This window comes from Alligator sinensis, unplaced genomic scaffold, assembly GCF_000455745.1.
Source record: "Alligator sinensis unplaced genomic scaffold, ASM45574v1 scaffold888_1, whole genome shotgun sequence".
In the NCBI taxonomy this organism is placed as follows: Eukaryota; Metazoa; Chordata; order Crocodylia; family Alligatoridae; genus Alligator; species Alligator sinensis.
In genome coordinates this window covers 932,234-948,096 of record NW_005842533.1, presented here as the reverse complement: position 1 = coordinate 948,096, position 15,863 = coordinate 932,234, and positions in this window count along the sequence as shown.

Here is a 15,863-nt window from a genome sequence, read left to right as displayed (position 1 = left end):
GGTGGCTCCAGATTTTTTATTCGGTTTCTGCTGCTCTCCCTTTTCTGTCTCCTCTTGGGAGAAATCTGTGTGTTTTTCTGGCATGCCAAAAGAGAAAGGTCGGCTAGAGCTGAACGGCACAAAGCGAGAGAGATGGGAGGGTGCGGGGGCTGCCAGACCTGGGATTGTTCGTCCATGCAAAATATGCAAGCGTGTTACACAACGAGGTCATGAAGGAAAAGGGATATCATCTGATTTCAATTTTCAGGAAATGGGAAGTGTATCAGACCTCTTTGAAGAGCCCATGGGCCACAACCACCAACTCATTACATCAGGATGGGAGGTTTTGTGCAGAGGCATAAAAGAGGGAAAGTAGGGCTGGTGGTCCTGAAGGATCATAAGAAATGGATGAAAGTGGTAAGGGAGAGACAGGATGGTGCCGTCACAGAAGGGCAAGTGAGGACGGTGGGGAGTACACAGCTCCAAGGCGAACATGCAGACCCAGCAGGGATGGTTGTAAGGAATATCTTGCTGGTGAGAGACGTGCAACACAGATGGGGTTTGACGAGCTCATCAAGGTGCCCAGGGGTGAGGTGCTGGGAAGAAGAAATGGTGGGCCTTGTGTTTTGGGGTGTACACATGCAAAGGGGGTGTGGGAAAGGGTCCGCCGCTTTCCGAGCATCACCGAAATAAACCTGTCATTTATGGTGCTATATGGACTCAGACCAAAGGGCCTAGAGGAAACATTATTAAGGGCTTCATTAGCGTGTGTCAAAACTAGTTTATGGAAAGCAAGAAACCTCTGGGTGCTTAAGGGGTTGGCTTTCACTGAAAGGGAGTGCCGGAAGCTGGGGCTGCACAAACTGAAATACCACAGCCATCGGGACAAGGAAGAGATCGAAGAGGTAGAGAACAAGTGGAGGGAAAAGGACTGGACACTTATTTCACTAAACCAGCAGAGGACCGATGGGAGGGGCAGAGGGTTTCTGGTGGTTATTGAGGTAACAGTTTTCCATGGGATTCTGCATGAAGAAAATGAGTTCTGTAAGGGTTTGTCTTGTGTGGGCAGTTGTATGTTGTTTCGGGGTTTCATATATGTATGTTTTTGCGATATGAAGTCTTGGTGAAACAAGGATGCTCAATATGTGAAGTTTTGTAAATGTAGGTGATAAATGTGTTTTTAATAAAATTTGTTTAAAAAAAAAAAGTCCCATCAGCATTTTTTTTGGCACTAGGGAGGGTGTCAGAGCTTGGTCTGTCCTATCTGAGTGCCAGTCTGGTATCGCTGCACCTCCAGGCCTGGTATCCATTCCCTCTTGCAGGAGCAACTGCCCTTTTTTTTTTTAAGGGCCACGCATAAGGAAAAAAATGGTCCCCGTTAGTGTGTTTGCCCAATATGGGCCATGCATTTTACAGTCACACTCAGTGTTGACTGCATTTAGTCAACTTCATAGTTGATTTCCATTGCTGAGCACATGCCGCTTTTGGCAGCAGTTAAATGATAGGCCATGTATTTAGTGCAGATTCCTTGGATGTATCAGATAAGGATTTTCCCCCTGTGCCGACTGGGAAGGAAAACCTTGTCTTGTATTTGAGTAAATACAGGAAATACAGGGGTTGGGAGACCTGTCTCCCAGAGACCTAGGGGAGCATGAGTAACCTATGGTATCTCTACCTGTCAAGGACCAGCTTTGCTCAGCTGGACTGCCAGGTATCAAAGCAGCTCTGTCCAAGGACAATAAACCTTTCTGAGCTTTCGCCACCAAACCTAGATCTGTGCACACCCAGAACGGGTCCCATGCAGCAGCAGGCGGGGTGGGGCCGGGGCCAATATCAGCTGGGTTGGGGGTGCTCCTGATCTGACCTGCTGCTTGCCCTTTGTCTGGGAGCCAAAGTGTGATTTCAGTTTAACTACAAGAGCTCTTGGGAACAGAGCACTGACCTGCTGGCAGCTCATCCATGATGGGAAAGAGCCCGCGACCGCAACCAACAATCTGGTCACAGCTATAAACGTCTCTCCTGGGCTTAATGGGGTTGTTGGTTGTAGCCATGTTGGTCTAAGGACATAGGCAGGCAAGGGTCTTTGGGTAGATGTGATATCTTCTATTAGAACAACTAAATAGTTGGAAAAATGTTCTTTGCAAGCTTTCAGGCGCAAACGCCCTTTCGTTCACCAAACAAAAAATGATTTTTAAATTCCCTTTGAGAATTAGAACTGAAAGATCAGAGAGCGAGTGATTCTCTTGTGAGAAGTGTGCACCCAGAGGCAATTGGATATTTTTGTCTTTGATGGCTTTTTGGTGTGCGTTCATTCTGGTACGCGTTTATTCCTACATATTTTCCATCCAGGCATTCGGTGCACTGGATGAGATCTGTAACATTTCTAGAGGTGTAGGTGTCAGATCCAGGAATGGGGATTTTACAAAACACCTTTCATAGACGAGCCTACGAACTTCACTTCACAAACCTACGGAATACAAAAAATCATGGACTAAATATAGAGATTGGATTTATGGCCCATTACATCCTGCCTGCCATTCAATAACCCCATGTAACCTGTCTGCAGCTGACCACTTGCATTTCTTCACTCATTTCCCTCCTTTCCCCCCTTCCCCTCCTATCTCTACCCACTGTCTCCCAAACTACCACTCATTTGCATTTTCACAGGCCTGCATGTTGAAAATTAGCTTCTTTTCTACCTTGGAGAACACATAACAGCAGCGGAGTCTCCCTATGCCTGAAGAAGGGCATTTGTGCCCAAAAGCTTGCAAAGAACACGTCTCTCCCAGACTTACAGAGTCGAAATCCCTTCGGCACAGAGAAAGCATGTTGTCTTCATCCTATGCAAACTGGTGTTCAAACAGGAAACATCCACCTCGATGCCAGCAAGAGAGTGTGATAAAAGTCACCATTAAAGTGCTGGAAGACCCAGAGCCTTATTCCTAGCTACTACTAGTTGAGCTATATTTAGCTAGAGAATTAGGATGCAATGTTTCATGATGTCGATGACAGTGTTTTGTGTGGCAGATGCACTTGATTTCCACATCTCATTGGTTTTTTCATATACCATCCTGGCTCGTGTGACAGACTGAGCTCTGGGCTCTAAGTAAGGGGAAAGCAGCGGGTTGCTCTAGCACCAGTGGTGCCTCATTCTTGACAGCTTCTGCTCAGCAGTAGAAGAGAGGGACTTTGGATCTGGGCAAGGAAACAGGCAGCAAGTTGCTGCTGAGGGGGCAGAGCTGGCCTGTGGGAAGCCCCTGTGTGCACACTCCTTCCCAGGAGTAGGAAGGGGATAAATGTGCTGGGGGCTGCTGGGGGGTTGCATTCACTGAGCAGGTGGCAGCCAACAGGAAGAGGCATTGGGTGCTGGCTGCAGCCCAGGCTGAGGATTTTGACTGGGCTGTGCCAGTGCTCCTGTTGGGACTCAACCCCGGGGAGTCCTGGCTAGAGGGCCTTGCCCCTCCACTCATGGCCAGACCAACACCATATCTGGGGTCCGGAAGGAGTTTTACCCCATAGTCAGATTGGCACAAACTGGCGGGGAGGTTGCCTCCCCCTGTAGCAGGGGATGTGGCCCTTTACCTGGGATCTTTTGCGGGTGTATTGACAACCCTTTACAACAGCAGGACATTCACTGCCACGGTCCCCCTTCTTTCCCTGCGGCAGGTTCGGGTGTCATGTCTTGCGTTGTGTCAGGGTCGACGGTAGTTTGATTAAGCGGTCGGACAATGGATTTGTATGGGATGGTTTGGAAAGGGTTAGGCAGGGGGGTTGCACTACATGGCCTATCAAGGTCCCTTCCAGCACTCCTTCTCCCTGACTTTTTGGATGATCGTCTCCCAGGACCCTTCTGTGTCTGCTGGCTGCAGGCTGCTCTTGTCCTATAGCCAGGCACAGAGCTGGGCTTTGTGCATCAAGCATTGGAGTGTTTTATGGTTCATAAATCTGTCCCTGTGGGGGAGGCTGGAGGTCTCCTTCAGCTATTTGGGCAAGGCTTATAACTCCTCGCTTTGATACATCTCAGTTATATCCTGTGTAGACGCTAGGTGTTGCTCTTGGGTTTTATTTCTTATGTCTAAGGCCTGTTTGAAGACTTCAGTGTTCCCAATAGCAGTAACTGCAGCTCCAGGGAGACACGTCTGCGGGAGTAAAGGGGATGGGGAGTGTAGCAGGGCACGGGGATGATGAGAGGCAGCTTGTGGGTGGCAGGGGGACCTAAAGAGAGCCTCACCTGACCCGAACAGGGCTCAGGCTGGAGCTATATAAGCCCAGAGCCTGCATGGGTCAGGTAGTCTTTCTCTGGCAATCATGAAGTGAGGAGATTTTGGCTGCAGGGACCTGGAGTTAGCTAAACATCCCTGGGTTTTACAGGCAAGTGGCCTTTGCTTATGTTATTTCCCTGGAGGGTGGGGGTCTGCTGGAGGGATGAGATACTTCTGGTTTAAGTTGCACTGGTAGGTGACCCAGGAGCCCTCAGACTGAGACTGGGGTCCAGGAACCTAGGGAAAGGGCCCAGAGGGTCTATGTGCCCGGGGAAGGGCTGAGCCAGGCTAGCAGATCCACAAGCCCAGAAGGGGCTAAGCCAGACTAGAGGGTCCGGGAGCCCTGGGCGAGGGGATGTGTGCAGGACCAGGGGTACGAGAGCCCCAAGGGAGATGGTGTAAGGGACCAGGGGTCTGGGAGCCCAAGATGGTTGTATAAACAAGTGAACATCCATGAGGCTTGTGGCACGGCGGAGGGGAGGAAAAGGAGCCACACAATTTGCCTTAAGGGCTGCAGGGCCCTATTTAGGCTGAGAGGGACCTATCAGGCCTGAGGGCTGGATTGACTCTAGTGGGGGCTCACGAGAGACCCAGTGGGAAATTATTAGGATTCGGGCTCCCTTAATCAACCTTCAATAATAAGAGCAAAACGAGGCGGGCAAGCAATCTAGGGGGAATGGCATTAGAGTCTGAGCCCAGCAGGAGGTGCGAGGCCACCGGAGGCATCACGGCCGCCTGTTCATGTTGGGGGTCCTTCCTCCTGTTCAGTGCTGTGCTCTTCAGGTCCAGCTGTGCTGTATCTGTGCCCCTGAGACCAGGAAGGGCCATTATAAGCGGCTGTTCCTTTGCCGATTTCCAGGTAGTTCCAAACTATACCCAAGGGTGACAACAGGGGACAGGGCGATCCAGCCCATGGGTCTGATCCAGCCCATGGATGGGCCCCATAATATTCACCTGGCCCATGGGGTGGGGTGAGTCTTATGCCCCTGCCTTAAGGCACTGATTCTCAGCCAGGGCACTTGTAGCAGGCTGGGTGGCAGAGGCTTGCGGGAGGCTGCACCCATCGGGCTGTAGGAGTCTGCAGACTCGGACTGTGAGGGTGCCCTGTATGGACTAGACGTGTGCTACTGAGTCTTGATGTAGGTCAGGGGGTGGTTCCTGAGAGGCAAGTGTGCCCAGGAAAATGGAGAAGTGAAATGGGTGAAGTTTAAAGAACTATTTGAGCTAAGCAAGTTCGCAACCTACTACAGTTCCCCTGGACCCAGGGGTGCCGCAAGATCCTTCCAAGGGTGCCGCAGCACCCAGACCTTGTGCCAGGAGGTAAGCAATCACATCTCCTCCCTCTAGGCACCCCAACATCCCACTGACAACTGTGCTCCATTGCATATTCGATCATGGGCAGGTGGGAGGATGTGGAGCCACAGGGCTACACATTTTAGCCCTGCTTTGTTACCCCAAACCCTTGGATTGGGGACCAATGGTTGTTGAGAGAAATGCTTGAGAAATGTAGGTTTATTTGGCATGCAGCACACGCTTTTATGCAAAGACATGCTTTAGTTACCTTGCATGTGGGTCTTGCCCCCTCGCCTGCGGATCACCCAGTTCAGGGTCTCGCTGGGCACATCTGCATGTTGCCCATCAGTGACATGCTATGTTACTGTACGGCACACTATGGCGATGTAGGGATCACATGGGTTTACACGTGATCACTAGCTATGTCACTAATGGTGTGCTCCCCACTTATAGTGCACTGCTATGGCAATATATGGGGAAGTGTAAGCATGCACCACACATACAGTGCAGTACAGGCGGCTACTGCTCCGTGTTTTAGTACTTCCTTTTGTTTTAGCACTTCCTTAGTGCCTCCAAAAGGAAGTGCTAAAGCATGGTGCCATGTAGATGTGCCCAGTGGGACATTCAGGGGCTTTTTCTAGTAGTCCAGCTGTTCTTTAGTCCAATAGTTCCCAAGTTTTATACCTTGTGTTTCCTGCGTATTAATTACTCTTTTACTACTACCGGCTACTGACAGGCTACTTACATCTGTATTCAATGCCTACTATTGAGTATTTTCCTAAAACCTTATGCCTAAACACACTCACACCACAAACACTCAGCCCTGCCCACCTTTCTTAAAACATGGCCTTAGCTCACATTACTCCTCTCTGTCTATTCTTCTCCCTGCTACCATTAGCGACTGTGATGCTTTGACAAAGTTTGCAGGTGCTTGCTTAGTGTTCATCAGATACGGTGGGGTAAAGTCCTGTCCCTTTTGCCCTCCCATGGCACCAGCTAGATCCCAGCTCAGGGGTTCTTGACCACGGAGAGACTAAATTTCCAGGAAGGTATAGAGGGGACTTGGCAGCTAAAATGGGTGAGAATCACTGCCTTAGGAACTGGCTCTATCCCTCTCCATTACACTGGTTACTTGGTTGAACCCTCTGAGGTTCATTGAGGACAAGTGCAAAGTCCTGCACTGAGGAGGGAGCAATCCCATGCACCGGTGCAGGCTGGGGGTGACGGGCTGGGCAGCAGCTCTGCAGAAAAGGACCTGGGGGTGACAGGGGACAAGAAGATGGATATGAGCCAGCAGTGTGCCCTTGTTGCCGAGAAGGCTAATGGCATCCTGAACTGCATTGGTAGGAGCACTGTCAGCAGATCGAGTGTTCCCCTCTATTCAGCACTGGTGAGGCCACATCTGGCGTCCTGTGTCCAGCTGTGGGCTCCCCACTACAGAAAGGATGTGGACAAGTTGGAGAGGGTCCAGTGGAGAGCAATGAAACTGGTTAGGAGGTGGGGGACCTGACTTGTAAAGAGAGGGAACTGGGCTTATTTAGTGTGGAGAAGAGAAGACCGAGGGGGATTGAATAGCTGCCTTCACCTCCCTGCAGGGGGGTTGCAAAGAGGATGGAGCTGGGCTGTTCTCCATGGAGGCAGATGACAGGACAAGGAGCAATGGGCTCACATTGCAGCAAGAGAAGTTGAGGTTGGATATCAGGAAAAAACCGTCTCACTAGGAGGATGGTGAAGCACTGGAACGGGTTACCTGGAGAGGTGGTGCAGTCTCCATCCTTGGGGGTTTTGAAGACCCGGGTAGACCAAGCCTTGTCTGGGATGATGTAGTTGGGACTGGTCCTGCTTTGAGCAGAGGGACGGACTAGATGTGACCTCCCAAGGCCCTTCCAACCCGCATTTTCTGTGCTTCTATGATTTTTTTATTTTGGTAAATTTGGATTCATGAATACATGAGGTTTAAAACAAATAGGAAGGAACTGCTGGCTTGTCTGAGGGCCTGAAACTCTGTACTCAGGCGATGGAGCTTTCCAGCCGTGCTCAATGCCGTCGCACTCCCTCCCCTGGTGCACTGACCTCTGGATACCCTGCCACCCACCGCTGGGTAACGGTCCTAAGGGAGGTGTCTCCAAGCAGGGGATGGATATGATCTCTGCCCCAAGAGCCTCGCCTGAAAAGCCCCTTGGGTGCTGGTTGCCCCATCTTCCCCCCCACATCTCAGGGCTAAGAAGATGTAGAGGGGTCTGCAGGTTCCTCTCTTTAGTCCAATGGTCCCCTGGTCCCTGAGGTCTGGCAGCCTCACACAGGACCTGGGAGATGGGGTAGAAATTGCAGCGCAGAGAACCGGGCCGGGAGTTTCCAGAGTGGGCACAGCTCTCACCTGGGCTGCCCCCTCGGAGCAGAGCGAGTTAAACCACATCATGTACCCTCCGGTCCTCCTTCAGGCCCTTGTCTGAGTCCTCCTTCGCCCTCTCTGACCACATCGTCCTGTGCTGCTGCTCTCACTTCAGTTCCACCCACGCTCTTGCATTTCCTCTGTGCTGCACGGGCCACACGAGCCCAGCTGTTCCTGTCTCTCTGAGCAGACCCTCCAAGGTGCACAGCCCTCGTCCCCCAAATCCCTCTTCCTGGGTCTTCGCAGCCACAAGCCTGGCGAGAGCCAGGCACTTCCGTGTCGTTCCCCTCGGCCTGGCTGCATGCGCGAGGCAGCACCGTGATGCAAATGCAGCACCGTGCTCCGGGCTCTGCAGGGGCTGGGAGACCACATGGCATGGTGCAGCACTGGAGGACAGGATACCCTCGCCGATGGGCCATGGAGGGGCTGCTGCTTGTTCTCTGCCTGCTGGGGATGGCGCTGCATGGAGGTAAGATCGGCGTCCTGGCGGGATCTGCTAAAACACCGGGGCACAGAACTGCCTAGCACTGAGCTCATCAAATTCCTTTGGCTCAGGCATCCTCTTGGGTTTGTGCACCTGCTGCCTGAAGGTCACGGAGACCCATGGGCAGCGTCTTTGACCCCCCTGCTCAGGAGAGGACTGGGGGGTAGGGCAGCAGGTTCACTGCCATCTCCCCGATTCCTGCTAATCTCTCTCCACTCCACACGGGTTGACAACCCTCTCTCCTTTTTTAATAGACTTGATGTTCAGGTATTCAAGCAATCCCTTCTTCTGCAATGTTCCCAGGTCTTCCTGGGAATGTCTCTCTCCTGTTTCACAGCCCTGCTGCCTGTTTGTTTGTAGCTCAAGCTGAAACCCTTCACTGGGGCATGGTCATATTTAACTTGGGTGTAGCAATGGCTGACAGTGAAGTATTGGAGGCACTGCCAAGACACTTCGATTTTGTTTTATGAATCCGAATAAGAGATGAGCATTTTGCTCCAACTTCTACAGGACTAATGATACAATAGCTATTGCCTATTTTTAACTTAGTGCTGTGGTTTTGTTTTTTAAAAAGACTTTATATTTTTCTCTTGCAATTGAGTGCACAGTCCAAGAGTTATATTTGCTTTGATTTTTAAACTGAATAATAGCGCTAGGCTCCTAGCCTAGTAGTAAAGCTTCCAGTTTCTCTTTAACTGGAGAAAAATGGGTGTCATGTTATACCATCTGTACCCCCTCTCCAAAAGCCAAGATCTGCCCATGCCTCTTTTGCGCCTCTATGATTCAGTTAGTCTAGAAGGTTTCATAAGCAGGGGCTCCCTGTATCCGATCCTGCCGTCACTGCCTCAGCCCCCGTGCTCCCAGGTGTGTGAGTCTTCCCCCTGGTCTGAGAAGCTGCCCTCAGGCAGAGGTGGTATTTTCCTGGAGAACCTGCTGTCCCCGGTGCAATCTCGTTGCCTTGTGTTTGCACCAAAGTCAAAATCAAGCCACCAAACCCAAAGCAAGCAGAGCTGTCCATGTGCATCGTCACAGCTGCGATGCCAGACGGCAAACTAGGCTTCTATGAAGAATGAGTCCTGTGTGTGTGAAAACGGATGTAGCTTCACGTTCTTCAGGCTATGATAAAAGCAGATGCCATTCTCCCATAGCAGCCCAGAGCAAATATAGGCAGATATACAGAATTTGAAATATTTGGGGCTCTTCCCATTTAATGCAACACGCACTATATGCACAACGCATCCCACCTTGGCTGGTTAAAGTACGGAGTGGGTGGCAATATATTGCATTTTGGATCTTAAGCTCTTGGAAGTAAAGGCTTTGGTTTCTTGCATTTATCTGCAGCTCTTCAGTCATTATCCTCCAAAAATAAATATACATCCTATTTCCCGGTACCCTGGAGTGTTTGGGGCTACACTCTGCTTGGTGGGGTGCCTGGGCCCTTATCTGCGAATTCAGTGCTCAGCCCATGTAGTCATGGAGGGGGGTTGTCTCAAGAAAAGGATTCCAGTGCATTTCTTTGTATTGAGAAGACCCTTGTTCCCATCCGATATCTTTAATGTCATTGTGCTGCTGAGAGGTAGGGAAGTGCTCCTCTCACTTTTTAAAAAGGGGAACCAAGGCATAAGGAGGTTTTAAAAACTTGCTTGATGTGACAAAATAAAGCCTGTAGCGGAGCAGAGGACTGAAACTGGGGTTTCCCTGTGCAGGGAAGAATTGATGGGGGTAGGCCGGGATTCTTCTGTGCCATCAGCCACTCATGTCGAACGCTGTGTCGCTTTGGCTGGCTGTCAGATCATCGCCGGAAAACACACTTCCTCTCTTCAGTGAGCTGCCTGTTTCGGCTTTCCTGAAGCAACACCCCTGCGCTGTTCTGCCACTTCAGTTCTTGAATGCCAGGCAGCAATATAGGGACCAACTGGTGTTTTCCAGAGCTGCTTTGGTGGCAAAGAGTATCTTGCTTGTCTGTCAGACTGGCAGAGAACCAGCTGGAGGCATTGCAGCAAAACCGTGCCAAGCAGCCAGGTTACCGCTGGGAGAAAAAGTGACTCAAGGGTGCATTGGGGAGGTGCAGGGATGCAGTTGCACCCTCCTTTGCCTGCTCCACCTAAACTTTAAAACCACCTGCCTGGCAGTGACAGCAGCATTTCTAGGCCAGCAGCAGTGGGGCAGTACCTTGACTTCATGGCTCATTATAATCTGCCTAATAAAGGTGTTAACAACCCTCTCTCCTCCTCTTTATTTTTTTAATGGTTCTACTTAAGAAGCAGTTCTTTCTTCTGCAAACCTGCTGTCTGTTGGTGGCCCCGGATAGTGTTGCTCCTACTTCACAGCTCTGCAGGTAGCTTTTAACCCTAGCAAAAAACATTAACTCGGGTATGGAAATAACTTTCAGTGCAGCATTGGCTGCACTGAACGTTAAGATGCTGAAGAAAGCTGGATTTTGCTTTTTGTCACTCTGAAAGAAATGTACATTTAATTCAAATGACTGCAAGATTAAAGAAACAACCATTTGTTATTATTTTTGCCTAGTTTGTGGTGGTATCCGTGCACAGGGATACGTAATGTGTGATATCCCTGGAAGTTTTCAAGATTCAGCTAGACAAAGCCTTGGCTGGGATGATGCACTTGGGGCTGGTCCTGCTTGGAGCAGGGGGTTGGGGTAGATGTGACCTCCTGAGATCCCTTCCCACCCTCACTCTCTATGCATCTATATAGCAAACAGATGCATGTTCCAATAAAGTTATATTTGTTTTCACTTCAATCTCAAACTGAATAATATAGCCCTAGTTCCCTAGCACATTAATAAAGCTTCTAGCTTCATTTTGCCTAGAGAAAAAGATGTTGTGTTACATGAGATGGGTGCAGATGATGTGGTGCACCCACTTCTCAAAATCCTAGATCCACCCATGGTGATTTACTGGATTTATTCAGCAAAGACGTGTGTTTGAAAGCCCAGTCAACTCCTTGTGTTTACATGCACAGGCAGGGTGACCATCTCCATTGATATGTCTGAACTTGCTGCGTAGGCAGGACCAGCTGGTGCCCCCCAGACTGGACGCCTGTGTTGTGACTTGGCTCCCTTCTTTCCCCTAGCCAGGTCCAACCCAAAGGTGCCTTTGCATCAACCTCCGGTGGTCCGAGCCCTCAGAGGAGAGTCCGTGACGCTGACCTGCTCCTGCCAACTCTGCGACTTCCCTGATTTCCACTCGGAGTGGCGTTTCGCTGGTGGCAACGGAAACCCGGGGCTCCCCGCTCTCATTGCAGTGAAAACGTCCATCTCTTCAAGACCGCTGGACCTGCAGCAAAAGTATTCTGTGACGCACCAGAGGAACGTGAGATCTCTGCTGCTCATTAAGAACCTGCAGCCCAACGATAGCGGCACCTACCTTTGTACCATAATTAGAAGCATCCCTCCTCCTACTAAGATCCTGAAGCCCCTCGAGACACAGCTGGAAGTGTATGGTAATGGCCATTGACGTGAAGGACCACTTGGCTGGGCTGATGTAGCTGGGGCTGGTCCTGCTTGGACCAGATGTGGCCTCCTGAGGTCCCTTCAGCCCTCGTTTTCTATGAAATAGCAATAGCTCAGGGCAGATGCTCCACAATGAGGAGGGTACTTTACAGCAGCCCCCATGTATATGACTATAACGCAGTGATTCTCAATCAGGGTGCCTCAACACCCTGGCGTGCTGCAAGATCCTTTCCAGGGTACTGTGGGATGCCGCACAATATTAACGCTGCATTAGCACCTGCAAGTGCCTACACATGATTTGCAAGATAAATGCAGAGAGCAGAAGTGGGAATCCAGAGTGTCACACACGTTCGGCGCTGTTGTGGTCTCTCTCGGTTCTTTGCAACAGAATTGCTCTGCTGTCTTTCTGCAGCCAACAAATGAGTGAAAGCTCAGAGCGGGCATTTTTGAAGTCCAAAAAGCTAGGCCTCGAGTCTGATTATCTAAATCATCCTCTCAGTGTGCAGCAACAAGAAAAAAAGCCAGTAAAGTGTTGGGCATCGTTAGGAAGGGACTGAAAACAAAGCGGAGAACATCGCCATGCCATTAGACACATCCATGATGCACCCACGTCTTGAATACTAGGTGCAGTTCTTCACCCCACATTTCAGGAAGTGGGTAGTAGAATTAGAAAAGGTACAGGGAAGGGCAACCCAAATGATCAGGGGCCTGGAGCAGTTGCCATACCAGGAGAGACTAAAAACTTCAGTTTGTAAAGGAGAAGACTAAGAGGGGGATAAGCCAGAGATCTATAAAATCATGAAAGTTGTGAACCAAGTGAACAGGGACCTGGTGTTCCCCCAAACCCCAGAGTACTAGCACTGTGGGCATCTGACTGAAATGGGTAGGTGACGGGTTTAAACCCAATGGGAGAAAATACTTTATTATGCAACACATAATTAACCTGTGGGATTCATGGCCACAGGAAGTAGGGTGGGTAGAGAGCACAGCCAGGTTCAAAAATGGATTAGATGCATTCCTGGGTGATAGCTCTGTTTCAACCTGTTGAACGTGGTTGGAAAGGTCTCCTGTGGGATCTCCAAACCTATAATGGTGGATAGCAGGGAAAGTATTGAATAGGGGGTGGATCACACTAGATCAGTGGTTCTCAAACTTTTAGCACCCAAGGCATGCCCGGCTAGATCCCAGGCACCCCTTGGAAAATGTCAGCTCTTGATTTATTTTTTTTCACTAGATTCTTGACTGCACAAAAATAACAGTGATTCTGTTGCCAAGGACCCGAGAAGACCACAACAGGTCCAAATCATGTTTGCACAAATACGGGTGCTAATATTGCATGTTTTGTCACCCCTGAAAAGATCGCAGGGCACCCCATGGTGTCAAGGCGTCCTGGGTCAGAGATGCTCGGTGCTCTCCCGCTGCAGCATCCATGTCTGCTACTGCCAGGAACAGGATACTGGGCTAGGTGGACCATTCCCATGGATCTGGCACTGGGGAGGCCACGTCTGGAGTCCTGTGTCCAGTTTTGGGCCCCCCACTACAGAAAGGATGTGGGGAAACTGCAGAGAGTCCAGTGCAGGGCACCAAAAATTGTTTAGGGGACTGGGGGACATGACTTGTGAGGAGCGGCTGAGGGAAGTAGGCTGATTCAGTCTGAGACTGAGAGGGATTTAAATAGCAGCCTTCAACTCCCTGCAGTGTGGGGGAAGAGAGGATGGAGCTGGGCTGGTCTCAGTGGGGGCAGATGACAGGGCAAGGAGCAATGGGCTCAAGTGGAAGCAAGGGAGGTTTAGGTTGGATATTAGGAAAAACTTCACCACTAGGAAAGCACTGGAGCAGGTTACCCAGAGAGGTGGTGAAGTCTCCATCCTTGGAGGTTTTGAAGACCCAACTAGACAAAGCCTTGGCTGGGATGATGTAGTTGGGGCTGGTCCTGCTTTGAGCAGGGGTTGGACTAAATGTGACCTCCTGACATCCCTTCCAACCCTAATTGTCTATGATGCTGTGACTGTCTGAGCCAGTATGACACTTATGTTCTTAACAAAAGTTGAGAACAACTGCTATGATGGCTGAACAACCTGGCTACAAAGGGGTAGTCCTTGTTTTGCAGTTCCTTCAATGAAGGAGAGAGACCTGGGCCTTGTCCCTTACACTTTCACCCCTGCACAAAGCATCTCGCATGGAGGCCAGTGGATCTCTGATGTTTTATGGGCTAGCAGATGTCCACCTTGGAGCCTAGTATCAGAACTGGGACCGTCAGGTCTGTTTCTCTCTAATCCACCCTGTCCTTGTCTCCTCCGCAGCTTTGCCCAAAGTCTGGCTCTTCTCGTCTTCTGTCGAGAGAGCCCTTCACTCAATCCTGGTGACTTGTGCCGCGAGTGAGTTTTATCCTGCATTGCTCAACATCACCCTGAACGTGACCTGTGGGGGCTACCAGGTGCTGGGTGATGGTGTGTCTGTAGCAGCATCAAGCGAAGGGACCTTCAATGCAACCCAGCGAGCCTGGGTGAACACTGCTGACTGCCACAACGGGACAGAAGTGACCTGCTGGGTGAAGCAGCTCATGGCAGAGGTGAACCAGACTCTGTGGATACCTCCAATAAAGAACACAGGTAGCATCTCCGGGGCTCTTTAGGCAACACCTTTAGGGACCAGTTTGGGGAAGGTTTCTCATGTGTAGGAACATGATGATGGGCTGTGTGCAAATGGAGACAGACCAGCAGGTGCTTAAAGCTACCTGGACCAGCCAGGTGGAAGGAGATAGAAGGGACAGGGCAGGACAGGAGCCAGGGTAGGCATTTGCTGTGTGTAACAACCTGTGTAGAAGGGACAATTTGGAGGGAGAAGCTAGGAAGCGCCATGCGCCCCGTGCACTCAGGCACCAAATAAAGATCCAGTTGCTCCAGTCCAAACACAGTCCCTTTCTTATTGCACAGAGCTCTCAGTAAGGGCAAGAAACTTGAGCTGGGTGCCGCAGGGAAGGATTCAGCGTTGCTTATAAGTAACTGCTCGTGTGCTCAGAGCAGGATGGAAGGAAGGATGCATTTAAATCAAAAGCACTGACCGAGTGGCAGGCAGGCATCATGTATCCGTTCAGGCAAACGATATATGCACATCTCCCTGGGCACTTGGGTGTGCACATATATCATATCTGCAGATGTCTGGGACTAGACTCTGTGGGGGGGGCCTGCCTCAGCAGGGGCTGACCTACATGACCTGCGGAGGTCCTTTCCAGCCCTGCTTCTCTATGGGACGATCCTTTTGATGTGTTCAATGCCCATCTTGCTCATAGAGGACGTGATGGAACAGCTCCAGCCTGTCTGAAACGTGCAGTTAGACAAGAAGATGCCCCCTTGTCTAGGGCAGTGGTTCTCAAACTCTTTAGGCTCAAGGCAGCCCTCAGAAAAGGTCAGCTGTTCAGTTTTCAACCCTTTTTTGCTGACAGACAGCAAATACAGAGCAGTTTCTCTATTGCAAAGACCCCAGACGGATCACAGCTGTGGCTTCCTCTTTGAAATCTCTGGGTTTATCTTGTGAATCGTGTTTGTCAAGCTCACAGCGCTCACGGTGTCTGGCACCCCGCGGCACCCTTGAAAGGATCTCAAGGCACCCTGGTTGAGAATCACTGGTCTAGGGTCACTCGGGCTGTAATGAGCTATTGTCAGCTAGAGAATCGCACCTCCATCTGGGGCTTTCTACCTCCTATTAGTCAAAAACAGCCAAACTTCCTGTGAGCCGCAAAGGAAACGAGAATACTTGAGCTGGCCTCTGCGCTTGCCAGCTTCTCTTTGTGGACCGTTTCACTGTCCCTCCCCTGAAGTCAGCTAGGCTGAGGGTTTGCAGTCAGTCTACCTGCCTGCTAGCAAATCATGTAGAGATCTGGTTTAAACCCTATTGAATTGAACTGATGGGGCCCGGGCACGTGCTTCCGTTAAGCAGGTGCTGCCATTGCAGTGACTTCATTAAATGCTTTGCTGACCT